Source organism: Hetaerina americana, unplaced genomic scaffold, assembly GCF_022747635.1.
Source record: "Hetaerina americana unplaced genomic scaffold, ioHetAmer1.1.p SCAF_9, whole genome shotgun sequence".
Classification (NCBI taxonomy): Eukaryota; Metazoa; Arthropoda; class Insecta; order Odonata; family Calopterygidae; genus Hetaerina; species Hetaerina americana.
In genome coordinates, this window is record NW_027287538.1 from 65117285 (window position 1) to 65135630 (window position 18346).

Sequence of the window (18346 nt, forward strand, 5' to 3'; positions counted from 1 at the left end):
CCGTGCATCAATGCAACATCCTGTTTGAGATGCAATTAATTCATTATTCAGATTTTAACTAAGTAGCCGAATCCTTCGTTTTAAAATGCATGACGGGAGCAAGCCAACTCGGCGGACGAAACAAATTAAGCGTGCAGCGTTGAAAAGTAAGACATAATGTTTCTATACGATACAAAAACGCCTACTCTCCCCCACCCTCCAGCGAGTTTTCCAATCGATTCCACGAAATACTTTCCGAACAATTCTCGAGAAACAATTGTGCGTAGTAGTACAACGAATGAGATAGTAATAGGAAACTGAAAGCGAAAACTGACTTGAGCTTCACGGAACACGAACGGCAACTTAATGAAGCGATTCAATGGATTCAGAAGTAATTTTATTACTTCTTAATATTGCCAAACACTAGAAGAAAATTAAAAATCTTATCTTACTGACGATTTATATAATTTCAGCCTGTAAAAAAGAAAATTATGAGAAACTGCGTAGGTCTAGAATAGAATTATTGTGAACTTTAACACTCTACTCACGTTATTCAGAATTCAATCATGTTTTGCACACAAAACATGACTAATGCCCTGATATAACACAAAAAGACATTTCATATGCACCATTTCACCGTATGACTACAACAATTTTTAATAAACAATGACCACAAAATTATACCAATGACATATGATGACAAACTATTATTATAATCACAAAAATACAGCCCAAGGAGAAATCTAGTAAAGTTTTCCACGACCTGGATGGACTAAAAATGTGCAAATAGTAAAAAAATTAATTGAAATTGATATTTGAAATGCACATTGGAAACTTGGATCGGTTCAAGAGAATGAAATAACTACAAAAAGTCATAGAAATAAAATAATAAATATTTACCACTACATTACACAAAATATTTTATCTACCACTCTATTAATGTATGATAAAACTTGCAGCAAGTTGGAGCTTTCGACTTTAAGCATTAAACACCACTAGAAAGTTAATAACTCAATATCTCAATCCAGAGAGAGAGATTCAAACAATAATCAAAAATGCTATAAATACGCCATTGCCGAAAGTTATCCAAAGAAACGAATATATTCGAAATCAGACTAGAAATAAGGAAATACGTTCACCAGGGCATCAATAACTGTCCCTGCTATCGAGGAGTATCGGGGAAAAAAACTACTATTGGGAAATTTTGAATTGGAAAATTCTTAGTCGCGGATCCAACCGAAGGAAATGGGAAACGGTCGAAGTTAATGGTGTAGGGCGGAATGCGAGATAGAGGATACACCACATCGCTTCCGCCTGAACGCACAGGGCAAAATAACCCCACGCACAGCGTTCCAGACAGGAGCCACGCCCCCTCCCGCTCGGACGGAAAAGTCGCAACTGGAACCACACCGCGCCTGTCGTGACGGGGTACTTTCTCCCGAGGGCTATTTATAGATCACTACGGATGGGCGTGGAGTTAAAAAAAAATAACACTTTAGCGCTGGAAGCTTCCCTGCACATTAGGTAAGCGGATACACGCGTACGCATCCATTGATTCACAAATTCACAATGGAACGGTAACTGGCCTCAAATTAGATGGTTAGCCAAAGATTTGCCCAAGTAAACTCTAATCTTGGGAAGCACGAAATCACTGGTGTTAGGGAATAGCGTGTGGCTATGAAGAGCACTCGTATTTTCTCGGGAAATTCAACCTCAAAATACTTGACACAATAATGAGGGCATCGAAGCGTAAGGATGAACTCGAGCAATGTTCGCCGCTTGCTCACTACTGCTGGGCCGACACTATAAAAATTACGATCGTTAAAATTAAGCAGAATGAAAGAAAAAAGTTATAGGACGATGAAGAGTTTTATTTTTTATGCTCTATTCATACACTTTATATTTGAAAAAATTATTATTTCGGCAACTTCCAAGTAGATTTCTACACGCGAAATGTTATTTATCATAATTCACCCCTTCAGACGAGATAAGAGTGGATGAATCCGATTATGTTAAAACAAAAATTACCAAAACTTTACGCTAATTTTCAGTTCAATCATGCAATGTATTACTTTAACCACCCCATAAAAATCCTGAGTTTAACGTACTCTAATAAAACGTCCGTATTAACTATCCATTTGTTGACCAATATTAGCACGCTTCTCGTCAACGGAATTTCAAATGTTATGGAAGTAAGGGAGTATCAAATTATATCACATCACCACCTGAAGGCCTGCAAAATGATTTAAAAGATAAAGTACTTTCTCATGTTTATCACCTTGGTTTAAGCTGTCTTCGAGCTTAGCATTCAATTTTCTAGATAAACGTCGAAAACATTGATGGGCTACACATTAATTCGGCCACAAAGAATTAAATACACTTAAAAACATTAATGAATATCTCAGAAAATTATGATTCCTTGGTAAGCAGTATGTCGTCAAAGCTAATGAGGCAAACAAAAAACTTCGAAGTGTCACATTCCAGAAGTTGACTTAATATTAATTAAAAAGTAACACAAGAGTGGACAATCCTGACTCATCATTGCTGAACACGACTGAGGAAATCGGAATGTAATCGAAGGGAATACATTCACACGAAATCAAAATAGTGACGATGAGTAAATCGGAAATGAGATGACGAACGCCAAGGCGGGAGTGGATAATCGCGTCGGAAGAGCAATAACACATAAGGAACCCTCCAAGAAACACGGATCCGCCGACGACTCTTCTCCCGAGATAATCCCAACGAGAGCACACACATATCACACCAAACTCCCACAGGCGAAGGACTGCGAAAAAAAACTCTGCAGGCACGAAAAAATACTCGCCGGGGAAGAAGAAGGCTGGAAAGAGGAAACGGGGGACGATGATGATGAGGGAAAGGATACCATCATTACTCACGTTTATTTGTCCTCGGCGGACACGGAAAAAACCCGGGGGAAGAGAAGCGGGCCCAAAGTACTCAAACACGGAGACTTCCAAGACTTGAAGAGTTTAAAATGCGTGAGAGATGGCTGTGCAGAGATATATGGGATGAGGAGGTGGAGGGAGGGTGGTCGGGAGGAGTGGAGTAGAGAGAGAGAGAGAGAAAGAGAGGGAGTGAGAGAATATGGCGACGGAACGCTTAGTATAACACTTGCGCACGTCCTGACAGTCGAAAGGTCTAACGCCGACTGACCGAACCTCTCCAACACCCTCCCTCGCTTCCCACCCCTCCTTCAGCCCCTCCCCACTCCCCAAGAGCCGCACTCCGCGCCTTCCCCCCCACCGCCCGCCTCCAACGCGCAGACCCCGCGATTCGCTCCCACTCCCCCTCTAGCGACTCTCTCCCGGTCTCTCTTCCACCCGCACTATGCGGAGGTTGAGGGAGAGAGGGAGGGCTCCTCCCCGACCTCTCCCACTGCTGCCCCCAACTTGCAGACGCGGGAGCCCGCTCTCTCGCCCCCCACCCCCGCCGCCATTCCCCGTGTCGACTCCCCTCCCCCGCTCCCACCACCGCCCCCTGTAATGCCCCACTCTCCCCCGCCTCGCTTCCGGATAACCCGACTATCTCTCTACCCCTCTCTACCCGCCCACCTTGGACCTTCCTTCCCTTCCTCTTCCCGCCTGGCCTTCACCCGCCGCTCACACAGCCTTGCTATACCCTTTCCTAAGTCCCAGAAAAGGGATAGCTAACCCTGCAGGAACCCCCGTACCCAACCCATCGGACCTTCTCCACGCCCAAACCCTCGCAATCCTTTTATCTCCATACCTGCTACCCAGCCTAACCCTTCTTTTCTCTCGTCAACCATCCCCTCGTGCATTCGATCTAGCCCAAGTCCCTAGATTCTCTTACACGTTCCAGGGACGAGGTGTTCATTCCCGATCCTAAAACCTGCTCCCGAGTTGACCGGCCCAACGCCCCTTTGGCTTTGGCCTCACATGGGAGCATCCCCTTGCCTCCCTAAAGCACACTCTCTCGAGTACTACAACGCGCAAAGCTCGAGAACTGCAAAAGCGTTCATAGTAAGTTCCTCCAAGACCTGATGGCGGATTTTAAAATTTCTTGGGATGAACTGATGAAGTCAGAGAAATGTTGTGTTACGACGTAATTACAGATAAAAGGAAGCCAGTTTTAGATGACGTTCTTCCCAAGACAGAAGCATCAACACTGGACGATTATTTTGCAAAAGGTTTAGCGCTCTGCTGAAATTTTGAGCAATCTTTCGAACTGTGATCAGATATAACTGTTTATAGCAATAGAGAATGATAATGACATTGGAGCAATAAAGGTTTCATCGAATGGTACCCATTTTTAATGCATGCCTTCTAGACCCCAAATCATCATCGTTACTTTTACTTTTTGATTCGACTAAGAGCAGCTTTCTCGTCCATTCTACTTAGTATTCTTATTGCTCAAAAATGAAAAATGTAAGAATACGCTTCTTTGCCCCTGTATATCTAAGAATTTCTTCTTTCCTTATTTCCATATTCTTTTCCAAAATAATCGTGCATCCATAGCGTTTCACTCATTATTTATAACGTTTATAGTAGCTCTTCAGTCCATCGTCAGTGTGTACCCACAGTTCTCACAGCGCCCATTCCCAACATCATCAAAAATGATAAATCATAGCCTAATTAGCAATAGAAGTGAAACTTTGCTAATTACTGTAAAATTTGCAAAAAACATGTTTGACCAACAAAAAGCTGTAAATGCTGACTCAAAGAGGAAAGTAAGATAGGAATTTGGAGACTGGACTTGTTTATTTTTGAACTGTGATATATACTGTGTGTTTGTGAATATATATATATATATATATATATATATATATATACACATATATATATGTGTGTATATATATATACACACACATATATATATATATATATGATTTCGTCGAAGTAACACGGAAGTGTTGAATAACAAACTTGGACAGCAACAAACAATATAAGAACACATTAAAAGATCACTCACACGTTATTTCTTGATCATTTCGACGGAATTCAGCTCCGTCTTCATCGGAAGAAACAGAAGTAATGACTTCTGAGTGAAAATGAGTCATTACTTCTGAATGAAAATGAGCCATTAATTCTATTTCTTCCGATAAAGACGAAGCTGAATTCCGCCGAACTGATCAAGAAAAACGTTTGAGTGATCTTTTTATTTGTTCTTATATTGTTTGTTGCTGTCCACGTTTGCTATGTATATATAATTATATATACATATACTACCTTGATCAAAAAGTTCCCGGAATAACCACCGTGTGGCGCTCCCATCGTTCCGATTTGAGTTCTGTTTTTTTTGTTAAATTGGTACATCTGTTGTTGATATTCCCTTTAAATCTTAGTGTCATAACTTGACATTTGCAAAAGTTACGTAGCCAAGAGTACATCTATCTCTGTGTGTGTTGGCGATTTTTTACAATTTCAGAAATGGATTTAAATTTGCAACAACGAACTTGTATTAAATTTTGCGTAAAAAACGGATTTAGTGGCGCACGGACGTTGGAAATGTTGGAAAAGTGTTTCGGCAACGATTCTCTAAAAAAAACGGTCGTTTACCAGTGGCACGAGCGGTTCAGAAGTGGTCGTGAGTCAATCGAAGATGATGAACGCAGTGGCAGACCATCGACATCGAAAGTCGGTGAAAAAATTGATAAAGTAAAAGAAATGTTGGTCAATAACCGCAAATTAACCATCAGAGAAATAGCGGAGGACTTGAACATTGCCTATGGATCCGCCCAAGACATTGTGGTTAATGATTTGGGTTTCCGTCGTGTAGCAGCAAAGTTGGTGCCAAAAGACCTCAATTTCATGCAAAAAAGAGACCGTGTTGACGTCGCAAAAGACATGATTTGCGAGGCTGAATCCGATCCCACATTCATCAAAAGGATCATTACTGGAGACGAGACGTGGGTTTATGAGTACGACACGCAATCCAGACATCAGGCAAGTGAATGGCGTTCACCAAATGAGCCGAGACCAAAAAAACCACGTCGTTTTCAGTCAAAAAAGAAGGCAATGCTGACGGTTTTCATGGGTTACAACGGTGTAGTGCATCATGAATTTTTGCCAGAAGGCCAGACAGTAAACAAAGAGTATTATTTGGGCGTTATGAGACGTTTGCGTGAAGCAATTCGCCGAAAGAGACCAGAAATGTGGGCAGAAAACTCGTGGATTTTGCACCATGATAACGCACCGTCGCACAGTGCTATCATTATTCGTAAATTTTTGACGAAAAATGCAACAAATACCATCCAACAGCCACCGAATTCACCTGATTTGGCTCCCTGTGACTTCTTTCTGTTCAATCGAGTTAAAAAACCATTACGGGGAACGCGTTTTAGCAGCCGAGAGGAAGTAATGGAAAAATCGCAGGAAGCACTGATGGACATACCGAAAACCGAATATAAAAAATGTTTCGAGGATTGGATCAAGCGCTGGCATAAGTGTGTTGCAGTCGATGGGGATTACTTTGAAGGGGACAATATAGATTTAGATGAATAAACTTGTATTTTTAATTTTCTGAATAAATTCCGGGAAATTTTTGATCAAGGTAGTATATAATTATATATATAAATATATATATAATTATATATACATATATATAATTATATATATATATATATACATAATTATATATATATATGTATATATCTTGCATATGCTTGCAACTAACTTCTATTTACATTATAGATTTCAGATGAATTCATAGAAAAAATTAGAAAATCATTCAAATTAAAATGCCACAATAAACCCATATGCCCATGATCATTACTCTAAATTTGAATATTTGATATGGCAGAAAAAGTGAAAGGCATTTCAAGAAAGGTACTTTAGAGATGTATCTCTCCCTACGAAATACGAAGCGGAACTCCGAACACTTATTTTCAAGCGAGCCGTTTACTCTCAGGTGTATCCTATCACACACTTGTACATTTACGTCGATTATGTGACATTGTCATTACTGATACCATGTGCAAAAGGCACTTACTTCAGTTTCGATATTCAAATTAATTTAGTGCGCAGCCAAAATATAACCAACTTCGTGGGTTCTGCGTGCTCGTGTATTAGTCCTGTCGAAACCTGTTTTTTTCCTGGAATACGGGTGAACATGTAATAACAGTGCTCAGGAAAAAACGACGACGGTCAGGAGAGCTCGATGGAACCCAAACCCGGGTTTGCGAAAACCGCGGACATATGATATGACACTCGGGTTGTATGTTGGGACCCACGTTCCAAAAATAAAATATAATATTTTAAATGCAATAAAAATATTTATTTAACATCAAATTCCGTTCCCAATATTAAATTTTCATCGCGTTTTCTCTCACTCGAGAACACCACCAACACGATCTCGAAAAAGCATAACGGTCGACCGGTTGCTCCAAGTTAATTCCTATTTACCCCTCTTACGGCTCCTCCCACTGTCCCATCCTCATTCCTAAATTTCCCCTTCTTATCTTCCTCTCGCTCCCGCATTCCACATTCACACGTTCTAATCCTTCCCGTGCACACACTGGCACTCTCCCTTCTCCATTCCTCCCGCTGAAAAATATCCCTCCCACGCCTACACCCCCATGGGGGCCCACAGCTGGTACCGCCCACCCATTGATCCAGCCTCCGGCGCACTCACTGCCTTCTGCAATGAGAGAGAGAAGAGAGGGGGGGATACCGGGGAGAGGGGGGTAGGGGGATGCGGGCGAGTGACGGAGAAAGAGTTGGAAATGGAGAAACGGCGGATTTGAAGATGAAAACGGTGGCTGGAGAGATTACTCCGAAAGAGCATGGATAGAGTGGCCGGATGGTCGCCGAATGGCCGGAGTGTCCAAGGGGTCTTGCGCCGACTGAACTGCGCCTTTCCGACGATTCTCCTCCTAATTTACTGCATCGACTGTCAACAAAATTTCGAAATTATTAAAATTCGAAAACTTAGATGACGGGAACCAGCGATATAGACTTCCACTGATAGGAGCGGGAATGAAAATGAAAGTGACAAAGGTTAATCGTCAACAGGACCTGCATAATATGGAGATTTTCATTCAAATAAATTCTTCGCGAGAAAACCGTTCTTGATAAAAGTCTGCAAGCTATTTGGAAGTTCCTTTTCAGCAAAAATGAAAATTGAAAATAAAGGATTCTCTATAGATAAAAAAGCGTCACCAGATATTCGTAGAGTTCACTGAAACGATAAAAATGTGCATTGAAGTGGAGAGCATAAATGTTTTTCCTTAACGCGTAAATCGTTGATAAGATGCAACATACGACCGGGGTATACAAATGAAACATGCACGTCTCGGGATGAAATTGCGAAATGAAACAAAATCAGTATGCAGTAAGCCGCGAGGAAACAAGAAAAAACTGGATATTGATGAGGAGCGGTATGAGAGTAGAAACAGGAACCAAAATCCTCAAGTAGCCACATCCTATGAAATACAAACATCATCATCCGAAATTAATTTAGAGGTTATATTCATGTCCGGTACGAAATAAGACCCGGGGTACTATATTTACAACACTAAAATACTAATTCAAACACCAATTATCCGATTATAATGCTTGGCAGACATTCGAGATCACCACACAATAGCAATACAACGTTTCTCCAGAAATAATATTGATTGAATGCCGTGGAGTCTCGTGCAACTGAGCGCCAAGGATCAATTTCGCTATGCATAATTTAATAAATATACAACTGGACAAATGTGCTAATGCAAATTGTTCGTTCTCGCGAAAGGTTTTATGTGAACACTACGGTTTAAAATTAAGGGATGAAAGTTTCATGCGCTCCCGGAAGTAACCCGACGTCGGGCTAAATGAGAAAGGGAAGGGAAAAAAGTGAGTGAATGGATATGAAAAGATGTGGAGGAGCGAAAAAAAATGAGATATGAAGGTGGAATAAATGAAAGCAGAGGAGCGACGCCCGGAAAGGAGACTGAAGGAGGAGGAAGAAGAAGAAGAAAGAGCTAGCCGACGTGGTGAATGGAGAAGAAAGAAAGCAAAATGGGAAAGAGGTGCGGGGAGGGGGCAGGGAAACTTCCCGGGCGAATGGCAGAGGAGGGACGGAGCCTGAAGTGTTCGGAGACAAAATACGAGAGAAGGAGGGGCGCAGCGCGGAGAGCGGGCGCATGGAGCAGGCCGATGCCGATGGAGTCGAGCGGCGGGAACTAACTGGGGGAAAGAGAGGGGAGGGCAGCGGAGGGGGGGGGTTGTGACGTCGCTTTGCACGACGCGCGGGGGGACATTACGGGCAATGCAGATCAAATCGAGGTGAGAAGAGAGAGCGAAAAGAATGCCAATCGCGTGAAAAGGGTACCAATGGGGCCCTATCGAAGGAAAACATAATGTTGCGACCAAAAAGGGAAAATGACAGCTCGCAGGAATGAAAGATGCGTCCCGTTACGTTTCAGTACGGTGATGAGGACGCACAGTCAAATATGGTTCCTCGATCCTTTTCTTTTTAGGTCAGGATGTTGTCCGGAAGAAGACCAAGCGAAGCGAAAAGAAGCGAGCCTTGTTTTCCAAGAAAAAAATAAGGCACCATGATATAAGGTAGCTCGATATATTGTAGGATGTCTACAAAAAAACTTCATATCTCGAAGGTGTATCTCCCTTCAACAATCGTAGAAACATTCTTGTTATCGCCCAACAAATCTCGTACCAAGGACCATTAAGAGTCGAAGAACGTTTAATGATCGATCTTCCGTAGTGTATACACTAAAAATGGCAAAAATAATTAACGGTAGCTTATTTTGCATTCATAGGTGAACATAAGAGTATTATTTAGAAACGTGGAAATGGATTAAGAGGACCGCGACGTGTCAGGTTAGACATTTGACCAGTTCCTCTTGGCTGCTGAGACACCGAGGTATGCAAGTCTCCCAGTCAGTAGTAAGACCCAGCCATCAAAATGCAATAAGGCGAATATAGGAAGTTCATTATTTACAGCACATGATATTTGTTCAGAATTAGGACTCTGAGTGTCTTCGACGATGAAGTGGACCATATTTCATCGTAAACTACGGTTTTCCGTCTCTCATATTTTGGCTTTGACAGCTCTGTACATCATTAATTACGAATTTCCCACAAATTTTATTATAACCATCATTGCTGTTAGATATTTTTGCTTGTGAAAATTATCTTTGCAGTCTTTGTGAAAGCTGATACATAATATTTGAACATATAGAAGAAATATGAGTAACCCAAGAGTTATATTCCAGCGTCAAATACAATCCGGTCTGTCAATAGGAGATTTGGTGATCTTACTCATCACACAATCCACGATTTTGTGAGTTCCATGAAGAATCCGAAGAAAGAGGACGAGGTGGGACGACGGCAGAATGGAATTTGGACTTTTTGATGCAAAAGGAGCAGAACGAACGGAAATGCTGTAAAAAGCTACGAATGCTCCTCCAGTCCGGAGATGAAACGATTAATTGAAAAGATGGCACGACAAAAAATGAGCTCAGGAAAATTATAGGCACGTGAGTTCAGAAACTCCGGGAAAATTAATAGGGCGAACAGGATGGAAATGACGAAGAAAATTAATTCAGAAATTCACCTACTTTTCTCTATCAAGAATGGAAACTCCCCTAACTAAATCTCTGGTTTAATAAGAGGGAAAAATAGCACATGATAAGAGGTGGTTAAGAGTAGAAAATCAAAGTAGAGGTGAGAACACAATCTGTAAACGAAACGCAACTTTAACGTATTATAAAACTGAATGTAATTGAGTAAACCACAAAAGGTGATTAAAAAAGCACTCAAAATAAATCAAATTATGAAATCGTGAAACCAACGAACCTGAAATTGACTGAAGTTCATTAGGTGGAAGCCCTAGAGACTTGAGTAACTTTTAAACGGACTAGGAGAAAAATTGTGCTTCATTAAGTCCGACGAACAGGCTACGTTTACGTAATGGCTGGTCTGACCACAGGACTGAATACCTGACCAATGAGAGTTAAGGGCGAGAACAAAGAGAGATGAGATTTTCAAGGCGTGGAGCAAGGCTATTTTGAAGTGAGGGTGCGGTTAGCATGCGAAACGAAAAAAATAATCGACAGGATGCCATTTAAAGCCGCTTTCTACCGTGATAATGCTTTGACGTACTTCATTCGTTATAAAAGTAGCTGAAAAGAAATCACTTACGAGAAAAACATGGAAATACATAACGATTAATTAGCCCTAGTCTTAAACACAAACATTACCTGTCATTATTCATAAGAGTTCTCAGCCTAATTTTTAACACATTTAAAAAATTAACGGATGAAACAATAAGAGATGGTTTATGCAAATTTTGCGTATCGCTAAAAAATCCTTAAAGAATGACTTCTATATTTATAAATTCAAATGGCGGTACCTCTTCAATATTTTGATTTATTTCGTGTATCCGTCGTTGTGAATGTGATTAGCTAGTTACATTCCTTCGAAAGGTAAATGACTCTACCTTGACGCTATTTATTCGATAGTGGCGCTACCGAATATCAAGAAGAAATATGAGCTATGAATACAATACAGTTTTCATGTGTCATCAAATTTCATATGATAGCCAATATAGTTAATATGAGAGTATAAAACATATTTGATAACTAGTATGAATTTAACTCTGCCCGTTCAAAACTGAAAATAAGATACACGTTTTGAAATTGATTGTTTTGAGTTGAGTTAATAGTTACATTATCCCATGAAGTTTGCAGGTTCTGCAAAAAATGTACGCATAGATTACACTAAGATTGCAATAATAGTACAAACCATATGGAAAAGCAAGTTGGTAAAGTCTTATTGTGATACTGTTAGATAATTATCCTTTCATTTTTATCATACCCTGAGATGCATTTCAATAATTAATTTTCTAGAACAAAACACGACAATTAACTCCAAGCTTCATCATGAAAAACCATCCAGCTTTTTTATTTTGACACCAAGCAAAATTTTTTTCGCTTTGAAGTTATCCGAGATACTTTTCCAAAAAATCAAACACGCACGTGGCGTTTGAGATAAGGTTGGGTGAGACAATATCATTTAAAAGCATTAACAACAAGCTGATAAATAAAAAGGCGCCATTTGCTGAGGTAAGGGTCACGGGGGCTTTCTAAAGAATTCTTCATACTCAAACTCACAACATATAAACTTCACCAACGGGTGCGTGCATTAAGTTATAACTTATCGCCATCCTTGGGATCAGAAGCCTTCGGATTTTACTGGAAGGGAACCAGTCCCTTAAAATAATATGACTAATGAAGATAATTTAATTTTCTACGCAGTCATAATTTGAACGGAAGAAAGGAAGCAGCATTTGATGCAGTAGTTTTTAAATTGGCTTCGTTCCTTAACAGCTAGGATTTTATAAAAAAGATACTAAACAAATAAGGTTTTTTGAGAATGAGAAGATCCGAAATATTATAGATATGCGTATTAAGTACGGAAATTCCGAAACCCAATCTTCTCTTGAAGGTCAAATGGTAGAATTAATCAACTCAGACAATTCGACACATTACTAAACGAAAAAGTCTTTGTAACATTGATTACCACAACTCCTAATTATGCATATTAATAATTTATTGCTGCCATAAATATTTTTTTAATCAGGAAACCCATTGTGTCTATCATAAATTTACCTAAGAGATGCATAGCTCGAATCTCACGAGGTACTTAAAGATATTTTGGCACCGTAATCAATATCTATTTGAATTCTGCACGGCAGAGCAGCATTAGGGACATAATAGAAAATACACGAAAGTACTAAGAATTTTTTTATGTGATGAAATGAATTTGAATTCTCTTTCTTGATGTTTATAAAAAATTAGGGACATGATGGTATCAAAACATTCTTTTGCAATCATAGATGTCCCATAGGTTACGGGAGCAACTATAAGCCACATGACATGCGTCCCACCTTCATCAAATTTTGAGACCACACATTTCGTAAAACATCTGCAATAACGTATGCAGCAAATTCAAGTCCTCTTTTACCTGGGAAGCTTTCGAATTAAATAACTGCGACCCTCTATGAAGGAAAGCTTCGATGTTAAAACGCTGGTATATCAGAGTATCATTTCCAACTGGCGTCACAAATGAAAATGCAATATTTATTCAAATTACACTTCACCAGGTGAAAAACATGGACATGAAAGAATTAAGAAATTATTGCGCCAATGGTATCCAGGGAAATCCTGGCACCAGAACAATCACACGGCTTGGATGAAGCTCAGGGTGCCCAGAAGCGTGTCCGGGAACTGAACCCAGGCCCTTCGGTCAGAAGTCCAACGCTCCACCCATGAACTAACGCATCCCCTATATTTATGTACATTATACATCTTCCCCTTATGGGGAATGACGATATGATACATTCTTAACAGGATAAGTTGAAGAACGTAACTGTGCCCGTTGAAAAGAATATTGAATGAATTTTAAATGCCCAAAGAGCCTATTTGATTTTTTAGTACCTGCAAGCCACATCTAGAGCGTGTGGCAGGGGGTGAATTCACCCCAGACTAATTTTGACCCGAATATGGCCCTACCGTGGTCGAAAAGTGCCATTCTGATCCCTTATCGTTCGTAGAAAAAAGGGCATCTTACATCTATTTTTTCTACACTTAATCTCTCTAATTTTATTAGCATGATCTCTCCTACCGTAGCACGATGAAGGTAATAATACATTTTCAGCATCACTGCTAAAGAGACCTCCTTCCAGTTAATGCAAGAGATTTAATCTGTGATTTTACCTTCGCTCCGTGAGTGATTCCCAGCCTGGCGGCTCTAATAATTTGGATACGCTACTAAGTTTATCACAACAACGTTTTACAAATCTAGCTCCTCTACGCTCCACGCGATCCAATTCAGCAATTAATCCAACTTCGTGAGGATCCCATATTACTTGCAGCATATTCTACATGAGGCCTAACAAGCAACAGATAACATTTCTATTTGACCTTTACATCACATTTACCCAGTACTCTTCTAATTAATCCTAATTTTTGTTAGCTTGTCCACATACAGTATTCCCCATATGTGTTTCAACTATCAGAGGTCGTGAGTGAGAGTAACGCCTCGGTATGTAATTGAGTCTACACATTCCATTTCGGTGTATCCAACGTAGTAGGCGTTCGGGTGAAGATTGCTCTTTTTCCAAAAATTTATGAATACGCACTTTTATGACTTTAATTATAATTTTATAGCATTGCGGTAATCTGACAAAGCTGCTGTGTCCTCAGGATCACGGATATCATGGTAAACCACTGCTTCGTCGGCAAATAAATGTATCTTACTAGTGACTACGGAGTCAATGTCGTTCACGTTAAGTAGGAGTAAATAAGGCCTGATAACACTTCCCTGGGGAACACCTGAAGTCATGTATAATGCATTTGAGCAAACTCCATATATCACTAGTCTTTGTACCCGACCATTCAAAAGTCTTTAATCCAGCCCCGGATATTTTTCTCTATGTCATATGCTTCTAGCTTTGCGATTAGTTTGCTATGAAGTACTTTGTCGAAGACTCTCTTAAAATCTAGAAAAATCGCGTCCACTGGAACATTGCTCTCTCCCAAAATAAGAAAACCATGAACAAAAAGTGTAAGTTGTCTCTCGCACGATCTAGCTTTTCGGAAACCGTGCTGATTTTTCATTAATAGTAACTTCTGATTATCGAGGTGCCTCACGATCGAACTAGCAACTACGTATATGACCTTGCATGGCATGGATATGAGGGAAATAGGTTTGTAATTGCACGGCTCCTCCTCGTCTCCGTTTTTAAATATTGGTTTTACGTTAGCCGTTGTACAATCTCTGGGAACCTTTTGATCTAACAGCGAATTCTTAAACAGTATTTCTAGATACGGCTCAACATCCGAAGCTAGTTCCTTAAATATACGAGCAAGTATTTGATCGGGCTCGGAGGCTTTATTAGGCGTAATATTTTTCAGCAAACGTTCTATTCCATTACATGAGATTTCAATTTCGGGCATCGGTTGACCGGCACGATTTGGTAAGCTATCGGAGGTACTCGGTGAGATAATGGGGAAGACACTTTAAAAAAAGGAATTTAATAAGTTAGCCTTTTCCAAAAGTCTGGTTACTCTTTCGTTTTTATCATTTTTGAGTGAATAGACTTGACTTATTTCGCTGAACCTCTCAGACGCACGATCAAAATGCTTTCGGATTGTCTTTCGAATTTTCCGCTTGAATTGATCTTTTCCTATTGAATTCGCTTAACGCTTTTCGAAATTAATGCTTAGCATTCGCCCTAGATATCTTATAATAAGTGGCCTCAATTCTTTTGTCGCTAGATATATCATCCCTAGTATTTTTCACCTTGGCGTGACATAGCCTTTGACGTCGCAATGCTTTCTAAAAAATATTCGTTGAACCATCAAGGTTCCGTGTTACCTTTTATAAATGTACTGGGAATATACTTGTTGACTGCTGAGCGCGTGATCTTAAGGATGTGATTCCACGTATCCTCAGTATTTCGATTATTACTATCTTTCATAAAACTTGCAAATTGGTTCTGTAGCACGCACTTTAAGCCATTGTAGGGCCCTTCTTTAAACAAGTAATTTTTCCTTTCAGACTTCTTATTTCGGACCCCATGTAGCGAAAAATTAGTATTTACTTCGCTGTGGTCACCAAATCCTTTTATAGTTTCTACAGTTAAGACTTTTCCAGGTAGTCGCCGTTAACTAATCAAAAATTTTACACCCCAAGTTGGTGAAGTAACAAGTTGATCCAAGGAGTTCAACGAAAAAGAAGTCAATAGAGACTCGCAGGTATCTTTGTCTTTACCCACCGTTTTACAACTGTATATGCTTCAATCAATAGATGGAACATTGAAAACCGCAACAAAGACACCGCCCCCGATTTTTTTTGCCCTTTCAACTTTGCAAACGGAGATGGATTTTGAGAAAATTTCACCGTCGACGATATCAGTGCATAGCCAGCTTTCTGTCCTAATAATTATATCTTATATAGCCTTATTATAAATAGTATACAACATTAAAAACTACATATTTATTTTTCACCAAAAACTCAAGAATCAGAAAGATACTCTACGAACGCCTTCCCTTATCCTTTTCCAGATGGCAAATATCCCACCTTCCACGTATCCTTAAAAACATCTCCGCCACCGATCCCTTAACGGCTCGCACATGAGAGCAGAATAAAAGGATTGCGGCATGGGGGAAGAAAAGAGAGGGTCGCGCGTGCTAAGAATCGTCAATTGACCAAGCAAATGCTACCTAAGGGATAGCATCATCACGCTAAGGAAAGGCACGGCATAAAACGTCCCATAGATACGGCGAGGATGGATTGGTGTAACAATGTGGAGACCGGAGAATTATTCCACGCAGAACTCGGTGCGTGCCAGAGAAGTACGTATACGTGAATAAGATCATCTCTTTCCTTCGAAAGGAATGTTAAGCAGGAGAGATTTTGGCTACGACTTTTGGTCAACCTGCATTGCACAGATAGAATAAATAAGGCATCATACAATGTAAATGACTAAAGTACAACTGAAAAAGGCTATGAAAACGGCACAGTGTTAAGAAAGGACCGCTCACTAAGTAAGATGCAACAGCTAACAAATTTTTATATTTAGAGGGAACATTCCTCCTTCAATCAGATAATTCATTGCCTCCTACATTCTTCGCTATTGTTTTACGCCCCACTCGATTGTTTTATTTCACTTCTTTCGATTTTGTGTCGGCATACTCCTTCGATATTCACCGATTTACCACTGTTTTCCACAAATCTGCTGATTTCAAGCAACAAGATGGGTCGGAACATAAACTTATCTGCGTAAAAATGAATTTTTCAAAAGCTTAAAAAAAATATTTAAGAAGAATTTCCTCTCCTACCGTTCTAAAAACTTTCTCGTTTCTCCTTTCATCTCTCCGTAACATCAATCTGCTTATAATGAATATATTAACATTTTTATGGAATACATTTATTTAATCTATGAATACGAAAACTTCAACCTTATAAAAGCTCTAAATAACAAAAGTAAACCCTTTTTAAAATGAGATTTGGAAACTATGCAAGGAAATTTGCACTGTTTGGTGTACAGGTATATGATTAAGAAAGATGGAGTGTGCTACCAAAATAATGGAAACGCCAGAAATTACGCTTAAGGACTGAATAGCGTGTTTTGAGTTAGCCATTTTTCCAGACTCGAAATTCAGGGTTTTTAGCTGCAATTCAGTGCGAAGTGTCAGTACCGAACACGACGAAAAAATATTTTAATGCGGTTGCATGCGTTCAAGCTTTTCGGCGAGTTTTTGTGAACAAGAAATATCATTTTGGACATTTAATTCATAAATTAAAATTAACCAAAATTAGATTCCTTTTTGAAAGATCGTACACAGGGTTATAGCTTGAATTTACTTTCACAAGATGGACAATCTGGTCAAATGCGCAATAATAGGGTACGGAGAAAAGAATTTCTATTATCCTCAAACCTGCAGACCTTAACAGGCAGATACAATGACATTGTGCAAAGCGAAATATTTGGGTGTCAGTCTAAACTGGGCATCGGATGAGAAAACACACCAAATATCTGTGGACCTATAAAAAGAAAGATAAACGAAAGGTGAGAAGTATGAAATCAAAATAATTTGAAAAGTCAAAGTAATTTGGAAATATAAATTTATCATATTCTTCTTGCTGGTCAATACCTCATTGAACGCGACTTTAATTTATCGGCCCATTGAACAACAGCTTAAAAAGAGGGTATCTAATATATTGATCAGCGTTTCCTTCGAACTATGACCCTGGTGTGCTGAAAGGGCTTGCGCGTTCCGATGACCTCTAGAACTCCTAAGGTATTTGCGGGAGAGAACAAAACTGCATATGGCAGGGTCACCCGTGATAAAAAGGTCGCAGGGTGAGATCCAGTCGAAAGGCCACTCCGCGCCAGTTTCTGAGTAAAGCGTCAACACAGGAGTCTTGTCCCATTTGGGTGGCCACTTAAGAGATGGTGTCACGTCAAAAACTATTGACCAAGTCAACGGAAACCACCTCACTTATTTATTCCATGATAATACCGACGGTATTCATTTGATAATGAATCCTCGTAAATGGAGGACTACGCCCACTGAGGCGGGTGTTGTTCCTGGTGGCGGGAAAGGCATGGTCTCCGCCATCGTCAACGAATGAAGCCTCTGCACAGACGCGTTCCAAGCAGTGGGAAAGAAGACTCGGAAAAGATACAGTGTTAAAATAAAAATGGAATATAAGGAGGATGTTAAGGAAAGGAATGTTATAAAATATCAGGAAAATTATTGGGAAAGAATGAATAGATATTGCTGGTTGGTACGAGATGAGATGGTGAGACAACCGGGACTACTGGACCTACAGTAACAGAAAAAAATAGAGTAGAAGAGAGAAGATGATAA

The 18346-nt window shown here is 39.9% G+C and overlaps 1 protein-coding gene across 9 annotated transcripts in view; it reads right to left on the bottom strand.

The window, feature by feature from the left end:
• The window catches only part of Snap25 (Synaptosomal-associated protein 25kDa), a 513578-nt gene that overhangs the window by 294460 nt on the left and 200772 nt on the right, over positions 1-18346 (bottom strand). Inside the window, exon 1 of one of the 9 annotated variants that reach the window (XM_071597945.1) lies at positions 2880-3140. The exons of the other annotated variants lie outside the window; for them this stretch is intronic. The gene's annotated coding sequence lies outside the window, so the exon portion shown is untranslated. Of the gene's footprint in view, positions 1-2879; positions 3141-18346 lie in introns of those variants that run through there. 9 annotated transcript variants of the gene reach the window in all.